At 39.0% G+C, this 13,544-nt stretch overlaps 1 long non-coding RNA gene across 2 annotated transcripts in view; it reads right to left on the bottom strand.

Annotated features, from left to right (window-relative positions):
• Positions 1-452: 452 nt before the first annotated feature.
• Positions 453-13,544, bottom strand: part of LOC147999427 (uncharacterized) — a 64,508-nt gene continuing 51,416 nt past the window's right edge. For both annotated transcript variants that reach the window (XR_015644083.1, XR_015644082.1), the window contains exon 3: positions 453-4,405. This is a non-coding gene — a long non-coding RNA (uncharacterized LOC147999427). The remainder of the gene's footprint in view (positions 4,406-13,544) is intronic.

Here is a 13,544-nt window from a genome sequence, read left to right as displayed (position 1 = left end):
ACCATCATCCAAAGAGTACACATGGACAGACCCATGGCTCCAGCTGCATATGTAGCAGAGGATGGCCTTGTTGGGTATCAATGGGAAAAGAAGTCCTTGGTCCTGTCAAGGCTCTATGACCTAGTGTAGGGAAATGTCAGGGCAGGGAGGCAGGAGCAAGGGAATAGCTGGGTTGGTGAACACCCACATAGAAAGGGAGGGGGGATGGGATAGTGGATTTCTGGAGGGAAAACCAGGAAAGGGGATAACATTTGAAATGTAAATAAAAATTCAATAAAAGGAAAAATAAAATAAAAGCTTTGTAAGTCAATTAGTATTCATTATATCATGCTTTCTTCACAGATAGATGATAGATAGATACATACATACATACCATACATACATACATACATACATAGATACCATATATATGGTATGTCCATCTACAATATATATATATACACACACACATATATATATATCAGTGGTATTTATTAAAAACCTGAAATCAAAAATTAAATTATGAAATTGAATTTATAACTTCTAACCAAAACTAGACTCCAACAATAAAGGAGATGAAGAGCGAAACATAAAACTTTACAAAAAGACAAGTGTCGGGATGATTCCAGCACGTTTAAATTCTCTAGTAAAGTGTTTGTGTCTACAGGAAGCCATCTCTCCTGTCCTCTGTTATAGATGTGAAGGTTGCCAGGGTGTCAGTCTCCATCCGACGAGTGCTGCTTTGGGGAAAGCAGCCCTGTGTCAGTCAGTGCTAAGAGTGCTCTGATGTTGTTTTCCAAGGTCTTGTCAAGCCACTTCTGCACATTAGAGAACAGCTGAGATAGACATCTCTGGTTTCTCGGAAGACTCAGTTGTGTCACGTGGTGCTTTTCTTATGAAGCTGTCTTATGAGAGGATATTTTGCCGAAGCAGAATGTGAAAGGATATTTTGCCAAAGCAGATACATGAGCGGATGTTTTGCTGAGGCAAGCACATAAGAAGGCAGGTGATGTTGGAAAAGTATAAGTATATTCCGGCAGACAGGGCATGATGCTCCTGCATTAGTTTGCCTTGCAAAGCTTTGCTGGTTTCACTGTTGTTTGCTTGTTGTGACTTCATAGAGAGAAAAGCGCCAAAGAACTTTTTATGGTATTCTGGCTGTTTCTTGCTGCTTCCACAGACATGTGCCAATTCAGCCAGAACCTCATGTTTTCTTCCAGAATTGTGCCACTGCTACTGATTCATGTACTCATATTTGGAACCGCCCCCAAAGAACTACTTCCAAACAGGTCCACATTCCCTGTTTCCTCTTCACCATCTTTCTCCCCTATCTTTGATCAGCAAGCTAGAAGAGGGATGGAAGCACTTAATAACCCACATTAATGTAGGCTTTGAAAAATCTAAGTGAACAAACAACTTAAAACCAAACTCCAGTGGCAGCACTCCCTGATAATAACTCTAATAATGCAGTATAAAAAGAGGGGGAGAGAAGAAGGGTGCTGTTTCCCTCTTCTTCGGGGTTTGCAGCTTTATCACTATGCAACCTATTTCCCCCTCTTTTTGCCTTTGTCTTTTTGAACCCTATATATCACAGTAGAATTATGAATTTTTATGTACTAAATTGTGTAAGGAGCCTTATTGGCTGTTTCCAGAGATACACTCCCACAGCAGCCATTTTCCCTTCCTCTACAGAGTGTACAATCACGATAGAGTTAAAGGAAAGTGGGTGTCAATGAAAATTACAGGTGTTCCCAACGACATCCACCATAATAGGTGTTCAGTGGGGAGAAGGGCTCCTGATTGAGGAGTGAATTGCAATAGCCTGGCTGACAGGATAGGGTTAAAGAGCAGCTTTGAGCAGTTTCCATACAAAGAGTAAGCTATAGACATCTAGTACTGAAGATCAAGCAGGGGAATGGACTGAGACAACTACACTCACATCCCAGCTCTCTGACTGGTTTGGATCATCGTGTTGCTGGAATCAAAGACCTGGACATGTGAGGCACGTGCTAAGCTCAACCCCTATGTCTGTGTTATTTTCAACTGCAAGTCTGAGCAAAGGGAGCTACAGCCTAAAGCTGGAGCTGTAAGAACAGATGAATTTACCAGGAGCTAATGATGCTTACAGGGGCCCATGCCAATGTCTCAGGAAGACCCTGGGAAAACCTTCCCATCATCTTGTGGTTTTCTTGCCATGACAAAGTTCCTAAGAGGAATGCTTTAAAGTAGAAAAGATGGATCCTGGTTCATACTTGCAGACTACAGTCAGTTGGCTCTGGTGTTTCTAGACCCACACACGAAAGGCATGGGAGAAAGGGATGGAGAGGGATGCTATTCATTTTACAGCATCCAAGAATCAGAGAGATAGAAACAAAGGAACTTGGACAAGATATACCCTTCACAAGCATACCTCCAGTGATCTACTTCTTGGAATCAAGCACCATCTCCCACTATCCCTCTCTGGCAGAAATTCTTCAGCAGATTAATCAATTAATTGATTATCAATTAATAAATTTACAATAGCACTATCATGATCCAGTGACCTTCCAAAGGCCTGTCAGCTGGCAATCAGGGCCATCAGCATGTGGAAAGGCCTAGAGAGGTGAAAATATTTTTAGTTTCAATTTATAACTGTTTTAATCAGATCTGAAAAGTAAAATATTAATTGCTTAGGATCACAGCCTCTTCCCTCTACTTTCTTTATTGCACTCTGCCATGGAAGTGGGCACTCAAGACCCCTTTATAAAGGAAATATGAACTGGAGAAAATTTTATTTTGGGTTTAGAGAGGGTATGATTATACAGTTTTTCAGTCACTTCCTTATGTAGTTAAATCATTGTCATCTTTATCTACATAAAAATACTTGCAACTGGTTATGGTAGCTCACACCCATAACTTAAGTGCATGAGAATCTGAAACAATAATCACCACGAGTTCAAGGCTCACATAGAAGAAGGAAAAGAAAGGGAGTGGAGGAGGAGGGGGAGGAAGGGGAGGGAGAGGAGATGGAGAAGAAATATTTTTTTCAAATACTGTTTTGCCCTAGTGCCAACTTACATATGCCCAGGTACACTGGGCATATCATGCCAGGACTAAGATGACTGAAGGTGGAAAGAAATGTTTTTTTTAAAATTCATGGAACTAGAATAAATTGTATGAAAATCCTCGATGAGATATATCAAACTGAAAGCACAGAATCCAGTTTTCATTGATTCTGTCAGGAATATATTTAACAATGCACCAATCACATTATAACTATAATATTAAATTTCAAAAATACATATATCATATTCTATTGTTTCTTTTTTGTCTTGGAATTATAGAAAGTAAAATTCATCAGAGTGCCTAGATTTATACAATATAAGCTATTAGTCCAATATTACAGTAGGTCTAAAGCAGTTTATTTAAGAAAAAATTGAGAATAATTTACATTACATTACCAACAATGAATTGGTTGTCTTTCTAATCTCTCTACAGAAAATATTACATACTGTTTGGCTTACCAAAAGATCATCAATACCTATGTAGCTGAAAAAGGATGCTGCAAAATATTGGATAGTGAAGCAAGAAAACTACTCTGGTAATTTTATGGAATTTCTAACATTTGTGGTATCTGGCAGCTTTCATTCCTTTTCCCCCCAATACAAATAAAAATTAATTTCTATGTTTAATTTTGGACACACAATTCTTTGTTCTTTCTAAAAGAATATCCCCTTACCCATCACACAGAGAGTAAAGCACAAAAAGACAGCATACATTTTAAGGAGGTCTCAAGTGGGTCGTGGACATTGAGCAGGAGTCTTGAAATGGGCTGAAGTTTGACCTGGGAAATTGAAAGACTGAAATTTATCTTTGATTTGGGGGAGGGGAGGTTGATATAGTGAGAAATAGCAAATAGAGTGCTTGAGCTTGATAAATAAAGACTATGTACACTAAGGACAATTTAAGACAGCCTCCTCGCTAAAACAATTGTGTTAACTGAGGTGGAAAGCATCGCTCTAAATATGGGGGCACCATACTGTGGGCTACAGTTCTTGGCTTCCTAGCTGCAGAAGCAATGGAATCAGGAGCCCGGGCTCCTGTTGCCATGCTGTCCCCATGACAGACTGTAGCCTGGAACTGTGAGCCAAGAAAAACATTCTTTCCATAAAATGGTTTTGTCAGGTCCTTCATACCACAATGAGAAGGGTAACTAGTACGCCACTTAATAACCACCTAATTAATACTTTTAGGAGCTAGCACTAGTCCAAATGCGGAGATATGTATCTTTTAAAGCTGTTGTTGCTTCCTTTCATCGCTGTGGCCTCCAGGACAGCTGGGTTTTTACTCTCACAGGTCTAACAAGTCACTTCCCCTGGATTTGAAGATATCAACTGAGGAGGTCAGTAGCCATGTTGTATGTTGGGATTCCTAGAAGCAGAGGTGTCTGTAGAGAGAACACAGGTACACAAGCTGAATCAAGATGAAACAGAGTTGATGGTACTCAAGTTCGGCTGTCTCTGTGAGTTAACCCCACACCTCTCATCAGACTCTCGACATTGCTTCAAATGTATTATGCAAATCGATTATTCAACAGAGTGCATAGAGACACTCTTTCAACCCTTGATACCAAGAATCCCAATGAGTACAAACAGTTCATGATGCCTTTTGTGATCTAAGCCTTCTGTTCCTGTCAAGACTCATCACTAGCTACTCACAACTCCGAGTTCCATATTTACTCAATAGCTCTGAAAAGATTAGGCCCTTCCTGTCTTTGAAACCTGCTTTGTACATGTGCTTCTCTGTCTCTGTATGTCCTTTAGCTCCCTCCTAAAATGTTTTTCCTTTTACAGACCCAACCTCCATTTCTGGGTCATATGCTCTCATAATCAAAGAACTTTTGCCAATAAAGGAACCAAAACTGTATTCTTCACTCACTTGATGCTTCAGTGTTTAATGTTGCCTCTCAATTTCTATTTGTTGAAGGATAAGATCACTCAGTTAACATTCATAAAATCACATTGGGTGAACAGAGCAGGGTGAGCCCTTGTGGACCATTCACCTCTTAAAGCTAAGTTCTGTAAAGCCAAGGAACATACAGAATCCAGGTCTGTTCATCTCATCACCCATTTTCTCCAGAGAACACCACTACCGTAAAGTATGTTTTCTGTTTCACATATATGATGTTTAATGAGTTCGATGTTTATAAAAGTGGACATGTACAATGAGGATTTAGCAACTTGCACTTTCAGCGACACCAAGTATTTCTAAGCTCTGTGTTGCCGTTACAGCTGTAGTTCATCTATTTTCATCTCTGTATGATCTTGTGTTGAATAAGCTTATCACAACTAAGTTACAGATTTTAGTCCCACTTCTTTTCTAGCTCCCCAAATCCCTAGGTCATTTCTATTATTGGGATGACAAATTTTATGTTTGAAAGAAAAGTACAGTCATATTCCTCACACCATGGGCTCTTCTTTTATGTGACTTTGTTAGGGTCCCAAGAAGTGGCATTTAACCTCTTTCTACTTGAATCAGATGACCCTGTAACAACTTCAACAGACAGAATATGGTGGACGGGACAGTGTGACTTCTAAGGCTGGGCTACACAGTCTACAGTGTGCTTTCTGTCTTATTCTCTGGAACTCCTTTGGAACTCCAGGCTCCCATGTAAAAAATACAACTACCATGAGGCCATTCTTTGTTAAAGAAACTTGGAATGGCTGTATATATGGACTCCTGTTGCTGTTCCAGCCTTCAAGTCGGTACAGCCAGATGTCAGACTCTAATGAAATAGCCTGCTGAGGACTCCACTCTCCATCCACACAGTCATTCCAAACCTTTGATTCTCACCAAGTAATTCCCAGATATGAGCCTAAATATTCCCCTACTCAAGTCCCTAATCCATGACTGTAAGATTGGTGTTCTTTAAAACTACTAAGTTTGGGGGCATCTTGCCACACTATTACAGTAACTATCAATCCTCCTTCAAGCCCAGATCTGCCTGGGAAAGCATCTGTCCTCAACTTCAACTTGGCTTAATCCATGTCATTTCCCTCATGCCCACAGCAGCTCCTTCTAACCAGAGAAACTCACAATTTTGTATTGAATCTAACAAATGTTCTGTGTGGGAACTCTTTCTCAGACCTCAGCACTTTTACAGAGCTCCAAGCCTCCTGCAGAGCCATTTGTCACTCACAACATTCCCTTTGAGCCGATTTATGAAAGCAATGTTTGCCACCATATTCTGAGACCACCTGCACTAGCGGCACCTGAGTCAGTATTTGAACTACAGATTGTGTGCAGCACCACAGACATGCTGAATCAGGCCCTTCCTGTTTGGAGCTAGCACCCTGGTGTGCTATAAGCCTTCTACAGCTTAACATGAGTCTCCTGGGAATGATGGGGAAAGTGAGCAGATGTAGCACTTGTGTGACCTTAGAGAGAGGGGGGGAGAGAGAGAGAGAGAGAGAGAGAGAGAGAGAGAGAGAGAGAGAGAGAGAGAGACCTGGAGGGACTCAGGCAAGATAGCCATTTCTTCTGCCAATTAAAACTAGTGTTCTTCTATAGGGATGAGCTTTCCTTTTTTCCCAGGCATGATAAAACCATGGCACTAAACTAACAGATAGAGCAGATGCTCAGAAAGCATTACAAATGTGGGATTAAAAATTCCAAATAAAGAAGTGAATCAAAGAACATCGAGCCTGTCATCAACAACAGTTACAAAAGAAGTTCTGTTTTCAGATCATGATATGAGTTAGTGTCCAGGAAAATATGTTTACAATTATCAATAATACTTAAATATCAATAATATTTAAAATATATAATGGCAATATGCCTAACTGTCCCTAGGTGCATATTATGGGACCTGGCCCCTGTATAAAGTAATCTTCCACATTTGTCTTTATAAACGGATTCTTCCCATTTTCCTTTTCTGTTTCCAAAGTTAGTTACCTATGAGCTGCTTCACTGCACAAATGATTTTGAGTATTCGTTGCATGCAGCTATACAAACAAACAAATGAAAAAGAGATGGGTGAGTTTCCATCTGCATCCTGGAGCTAAGGCTATCTCACAGCACACCATACACAAATCCTGCCCAAAGACAGCTGGTCTGACAGGAGTGCTCTCACTCCTAAGCACACAAGTGAGATGCCACTTTTGCTCCAATTCAAAGAGGGACCTGCCAGGAACATGCAGGGCATAGGAACTGCAGAGAAGCTGGGGAAAGGATCCTCCTGATCTTCATCTGTGCACCTCAGCTAAGGCTATCCCAAAGACCTCCATACCCAAATCCTGCCAGGAGAAAGCTGGTCTCACAGAAGTGCAGTCACTCCTAAGATCACAGGCTCACAGGCTGGAGAAGCTCCAGTCAGAGACAGCAAGACCAACTAACACCAGAGATGACCAAATGGCAAGAGGCAAGCTCAAGAACCTAAGCAACAGAAAACAAGGCTACCTGGTATCATCAGAGCCCAGTTCTCCCACCACAGCAAGTCCTCGATACCCCAACACACAGAAAAAGCAAGATTTGGTTTAAAATCACATCTCATGATAATGATGGAGAACTATAAGAAGGACATGAATAATTCCCTCAAAGAAATATAGGAAAACACAGATAAACAAGTAGAAGCCCTTAAATAGGAAACACAAAAATTCCTTAAAGAATTACAGGGAAACACAACCATACAGGTGAAGGAATTGAATAAAGTCTTCCAGGATCTAAAAATGGAAATATTAACAATAAAGAAATCACAAAAGGAGACAGCCCTGAAGATATAAAGACTAGGAAAGAGATCAGGAGTCATAGATGCAAGCATCACCAACAGAATATAAGAGATTGAAGAGAGAATCTCAGGGGCAGAAAATATCATAGGAAGCATTGGCATGATAGTCAAAGAAAATGGAAAAGAACAAGCTCCTAACCCAACACTTAAGAGATCCAGGACACAATGAGAAGACCAAACCTAAGAATAATAGGTATAGGAAAGAACAAAGAATCCCGAATTAAAAAGCCAGTAAATACCTTCAACAAAATTATAGAAGAAAACTTCCTTAATCTAAAGAAAGAGATGCCAATGAGCATACAGGAAGCCTACAGAACTTCAAATAGATTGGACCAGAAAAGAAATTCCTCCCATCACGTAATAGTCAAAACTCCAAATGCACAAAACAAAGAAAGAATATTAAAAGCAGTAAGATCAAAAGGTCAAGTAACATATAAAGGCAAACCAATCATAATTACACCAGACTTCTCAACAGAGATTATGAAAACTAGAAAATCCTGGACAGATGTCATACAGATCCTAAGAGAAAACAAATACCAACCCAGGCTATGATATCCAGCAAAACTCCCAATTAGCATAGATGGAGAAACCAAGATATTCCATGACAAAACCAAATTTACACAATATCTTTCTACATATCAATCCCTACAAAGGATAATAGATGGAAAACTCCAACACAAGAAGGGAAACTACACCCTAGAAAAAGCAAGAAAGTAACCTTCTTGCAACAAACCCAAAAGAAGCGAGCTACACAAACATAATTCCACCTCTGACAACAAAAATAACAGGAAGCAACAATCACTATTCCTTAATATTTCTTAACATTAATGGACTCAATTCCACAATAAAAAGACCTAGACTAACAAACTGCATACATAAAGAGGACCCAGCAATTTGATGCATACAGGAAACACAGCTCAGTGACAAAGACAGACACTACCTCAGATAAAAGACTGGAAAAAAAAGTTTCAAAGCAAATGGTCCCAAGAAACAAGCTGGAGTAGGCATTCTAATGTCGAATAAAATAAACTTACAACCAAAAGTTATTAAAAAGATAAGGAAGGACACTTCATACTCATCAAAGGAAAAACTACCAAGATGAACTCTCACATCGGAAAATCTATGCTCCAAATGCACGGGCACCCACATTCATAAAAGAAACTTTACTAAAGCTCAAAGAACACATTGCACCTCACACAATAATAGTGGGAGACTTCAATGCCCCACTCTCAGCAATGGTCAGATCATGGAAGCAGAAACTAAGTAGAAACAAATTGAAACTAACAGAAGTTATGAACCAAATGGATTTAACAGATATCTGTAGGATATTTAATCCTAAGACAAAAGAATACATCATCTTCTCAGCATCTCACGGCACATTCTCCAAAACTGACCATATAATTGATCACAAAACAGGACTCAAAGGATGCAAGAAAATTTAAATAATTCCATGTATCCTATCAGATCACCATGAACTAAGGCTGGTCTTCAATAACAACAAAAACAGAAAACCCACATATACATGGAAACTGAACCACACTCTACTCAATGACAACTTGGTAAAGGAAGAAATAAAGAAAGTAAAGACTTTTTAGAATTTAATGAAAATGAAGACACAACATACCCAAACTTATGGGACACAATGAAACCAGTGCTAAGAGGAAAACTCATAGCTCTGAGTGCCTTGAAAAAGAAACTGGAGAAAGCATACATTAGCAGCTTGACAGCACACCTGAAAGCTCCAGAATCAAAAGAAGCAAATTCACCCAAGAGGAGTAGATGGCAGGAAACAATCAAACTCAGAGCTGAAATCAACCAAGTAGAAACAAGAAGAATGATACAAAGAATCAGAAAACAAACAAAAAAAAAAAAAACAAAAACAAAAATACAAAAAACAAAAAAACAAAAACAGGAGCTGGTTCTTTGAAAAAATCAACAAGATAAATAAACCCTTAGCCAGACTAACCAACCAGAGGGCACAGAGACAGTATCTACATTAACTAAATCAGAAATGAAAAGGAAGACATAACAACAGAAACTGAGGAAATTCAAAAAATTTTCAGATCCTACTAAAAATGCCTATACTCAAACTGGAAAATTTGGATGAAATGGGTAATTTTCTAGTACCAAAGTTAAATCAGGATCAATAAACAATCAAAACAATCCCATAACCCCTAAAGAAATAGAAGGAGTCATTAAAATTGTCCCATCCAATAAAAGCCCAGGACCAAATGATTTTAGTGCAGAATTCTTAAAAGAAGATTTAATACTAATATTCTTCAAACTATTCTACAAAATAGAAAAAGAAGGAACACTGCCTAATTTGTTCTTTGAAGCCACAATTATGCTTACACGTAAACTACATGAAGATCCCTCAAAGAAAGAGAACTTTAGACCAATTTCCCTTATTAATATTGATGCAAAAATACTCAAAATTCTCAAAAAACTGAATGCAAGAACACATGAAAAATACCATTCATCATGATCAAATAGGCTTCAACTCAGTGATGCAGGGGTGGTTCAATATGCAAAAATCCATCAACATAATCTACTATATAAACAAACTCAAAGGAAAAAACACATGATCATCTCACTAAATGCTGAGAAAGCATTTGACAAAAATCAACACCCCTTCATGTCAAAATATGGCAAAGATCAGGAATTTAAGACCCATACCTAAACATAGTTTAGAGGTCTGGTGGGGTGGGATGGGTGCGAAATCCTTTTGGAGACTGTGGGGGGGGCATGGAATGTGGAACAGCTGGATGGGGTGGACCAGGAGGGGAATGAAATCTGGAGTGTAAAAATTAATTAATTAATTAATTAATTAATTAAAATTTTTCATAACTAACAAATCAGGATGAGCAAGATTAAGAAGTGTGACCAAAGTGGCACGTGGAGCAAATGACAGATTGGGTTCTGAGTTTCTGGATTATAGGTGCCTTTGCCAAGTCCCTTCTATCAGCAGAACCATCACAGAGAAATTGCATTGAGTAAGTATACACGTTTGAATCTACTGGTGATAATCTCTTAATTTTATGATGGCTTTAATCATTTCTTGAGTATTATCTAAAGTAAGAGAGGAAGGAAAGAAGGAAGGAAGGAAAAAGAAAGAAAGAAAGAAAGAAAGAAAGAAAGAAAGAAAGAAAGAAAGAAAGAGAGAGAGAGAGGGAGGGAGGGAGAGAGGGAGGAAGGAAGGAAGGAAGGAAGGAAGGAAGGAAGGAAGGAAGGAAGGAAGAAAATGAGCAGGGTACAGTTACTGATGCTGGTTTGGATGGTAGGAAAATAAGTAAATTTTGGCACAGACAAAGCCATCTGTGCTATACTGAGAAATGTGCACATTTATTTTTAATCCAGCCCTTTTCCCATAGTCTCTAAATGTAGTTAGTAGGCTATCCCAATATTTCTGCCAATAATCAACTAGCTACCCCAAGACCACAGTAGCACTTTGAGGAGTGACACTATTAAGATCACAAGCCTTTGCTACTCTCAGCAGTGGACCACTTAGCAGCATAACAGGTATCTAATATGGAAAGAATGCTGGAGAGGGAGGGGCAGCCTTTACAAATGGACCAATAATTTTTGTGCTTTGCTCTGACTATAGAAACAGCAATAAAGCAAGCTTCATATGGCTTTAGATAGCTCTTTCCCTTTGATTTCTTTTTAATACCAAATCAATTTAATTTACAATAACTCACTTAAAAATTCAAACTACCATTGACTGCCATGCTATTACCCTGTTAACAAGACCGTCCCTTATACACCAGCATTTTCCAACAAATTCCAGGATTTGAGTACTAAAATTTCAAGAAGAGTTAGATCTCAATCCATTTAAAACTCATAATTTTAAAGGTGAAAAAAAATCTTAGCTACAGTGTCCTATCAGTTATCCTGTCAGGAAAGAGTCTAGAGTAGGACTGCACACCCTCCAATGCTCTTTCTAGTCACAGTGTGTGACTGTATTTCTCGCAGAATCTCTGATCTCAAAAAAATCTGTTAACTGAACAAATTTAGAGTAATGGCCTTGGCATCTGGCCACATCATGAAGTCATGCTGAATAATATTTAAAATCATTGTAGAGAACATGCATTAAATGATGTTCATTACACTATTAGTATTCTTTAGTGGTTAATCTCTAAAAATATATAATGTCCCTAAGAGTTATAGAAAGCAAATGTTACAGATGGAAATGTTTGGTCAAACAACACTGTGTCCTAACCAAATATGAAAGTATGTTGTCAATACTCTCAAAATACAATGTTCAAAGCTAGTAAGACCCTAAAGGTCGCTACACTTAACAGTGTATCATTGTTGCAGCAGCTGCCTCTTCTGTAATCTTCCACTTCCTTTTACAAATATGTAAGCTAAGCACCAGTGTGGGGAACATTCACCACTGGTCCACCAAATCATTTTGATTTTCTTCCATGGCTCAGCTAGGCTAAAGCTTTCCAATTTTAGTATATGTGCTGCCGAAGCGAGCACAGGCTAAAGCTTTCAAAATCAGTTGCCCTTAGTGAGTTGTGGCCACTGGATGGCCAGGAACAATGACGTGTGCCATAGGTCCTCCTCATCTGATTTTCCAGTTAGCCATCTCACCTTCCCCTCAAATGCAAGGATCTAATGAAATGCTGGAGCTCTAGGAGACAGAAGAGCCCCCAAAAGATCCTGGGTCTCAGAATCACATTTCTACTAAGACAAAAATTGGGATGCAATGAGAATCTGAAGGAGCAGGTGGACGACATTAACTAGATTTTACAGGCAGTAGAATCCAGCAAAGACTTAAGAGCTAAGGAGTGGCACAAGCAAGGGTCTCTGATAGAAGAGAAATAGGAATTGATGTGAGAAATAATCTTAAAGAGATAATGACTATCAGAGATGGCCAGGAACAATATTGCTGGAAAAGTTCAGCCAAGAGAATTCAAGAGCCAATCAGAAGCAATCGGTATAAACACATACACAAGTGAGGATTAGAGGTCACAATGGCTTCGATTTATAGGTGACAGTATCTAAGATAGAGTTCATAAAAGATATGTCAGAGAGCATAAAGATAAACTTGCCTCTAAATGTGTTGTTTGTAGGGTCCAAACAGAGAAGCTATTCAGTGGGCAGTACCTATTACATATGCAAAATTTGGAAAAAGTTCAAAACAGGAATTATAAATTTGGAAGTTGGCAATGTAGACTTGGTGTTTTAGCCAATGGAGTAGATAAATTCTGCCAAGAAAAGAGTAAAAAGTGAGAAGAGAAGAAAGAAAAGATTTTTACAGGACACTTAAAAGTAGTTGGAGAAATACAAAAGCATCAGGAGAGAAATTTTCAGAAGTACCAAGAGAGCAAAGACTTGGGTTGGGGATTTAGCTCAGTGGTAGAGTGCTTGCCTAGAAAGAGCAAGGTCCTGGGTTCGTCCCCAGCTCCGAAAAAAAAAAAAAGAAAAAGAAAAAAAAGAGAGCAAAGACTTTAATACTCCAAATTATAGAGCAGGTCAGAGCAGATACAACCTGGACACCAGAATTGTTAGCCAGTCCACAATGGTTTCAGTGCATTCAACTACATAGGGCACAGAGGCCTGTTCCAAAGATATGTTGGAGCATGTGAACCTGTCACCGGACAGCAATGGTATGTTCTGGCAGCAAGCTGGAGCTGGAGTCAGAGGTCAGGTAACAGGTGCAACTAGAACCAAGGAGCAGGAGATTCAGGACTGGAGAAATATGGGATAAGCCCAGAAAGCCAGTGATATTGACTAAATTCTAGATAATGGTAGACTTAGTAAGAATAAATACAAGAGGACAATTATGTCCAGT

Source organism: Rattus norvegicus, chromosome 19 (assembly GCF_021556685.1).
Source record: "Rattus norvegicus strain SHRSP/BbbUtx chromosome 19, alternate assembly SHRSP_T2T, whole genome shotgun sequence".
Taxonomy (NCBI): domain Eukaryota; kingdom Metazoa; phylum Chordata; class Mammalia; order Rodentia; family Muridae; genus Rattus; species Rattus norvegicus.
Note: the sequence above shows the minus strand (reverse complement) of the source record. Positions and strands in the feature narration are given on the sequence as shown.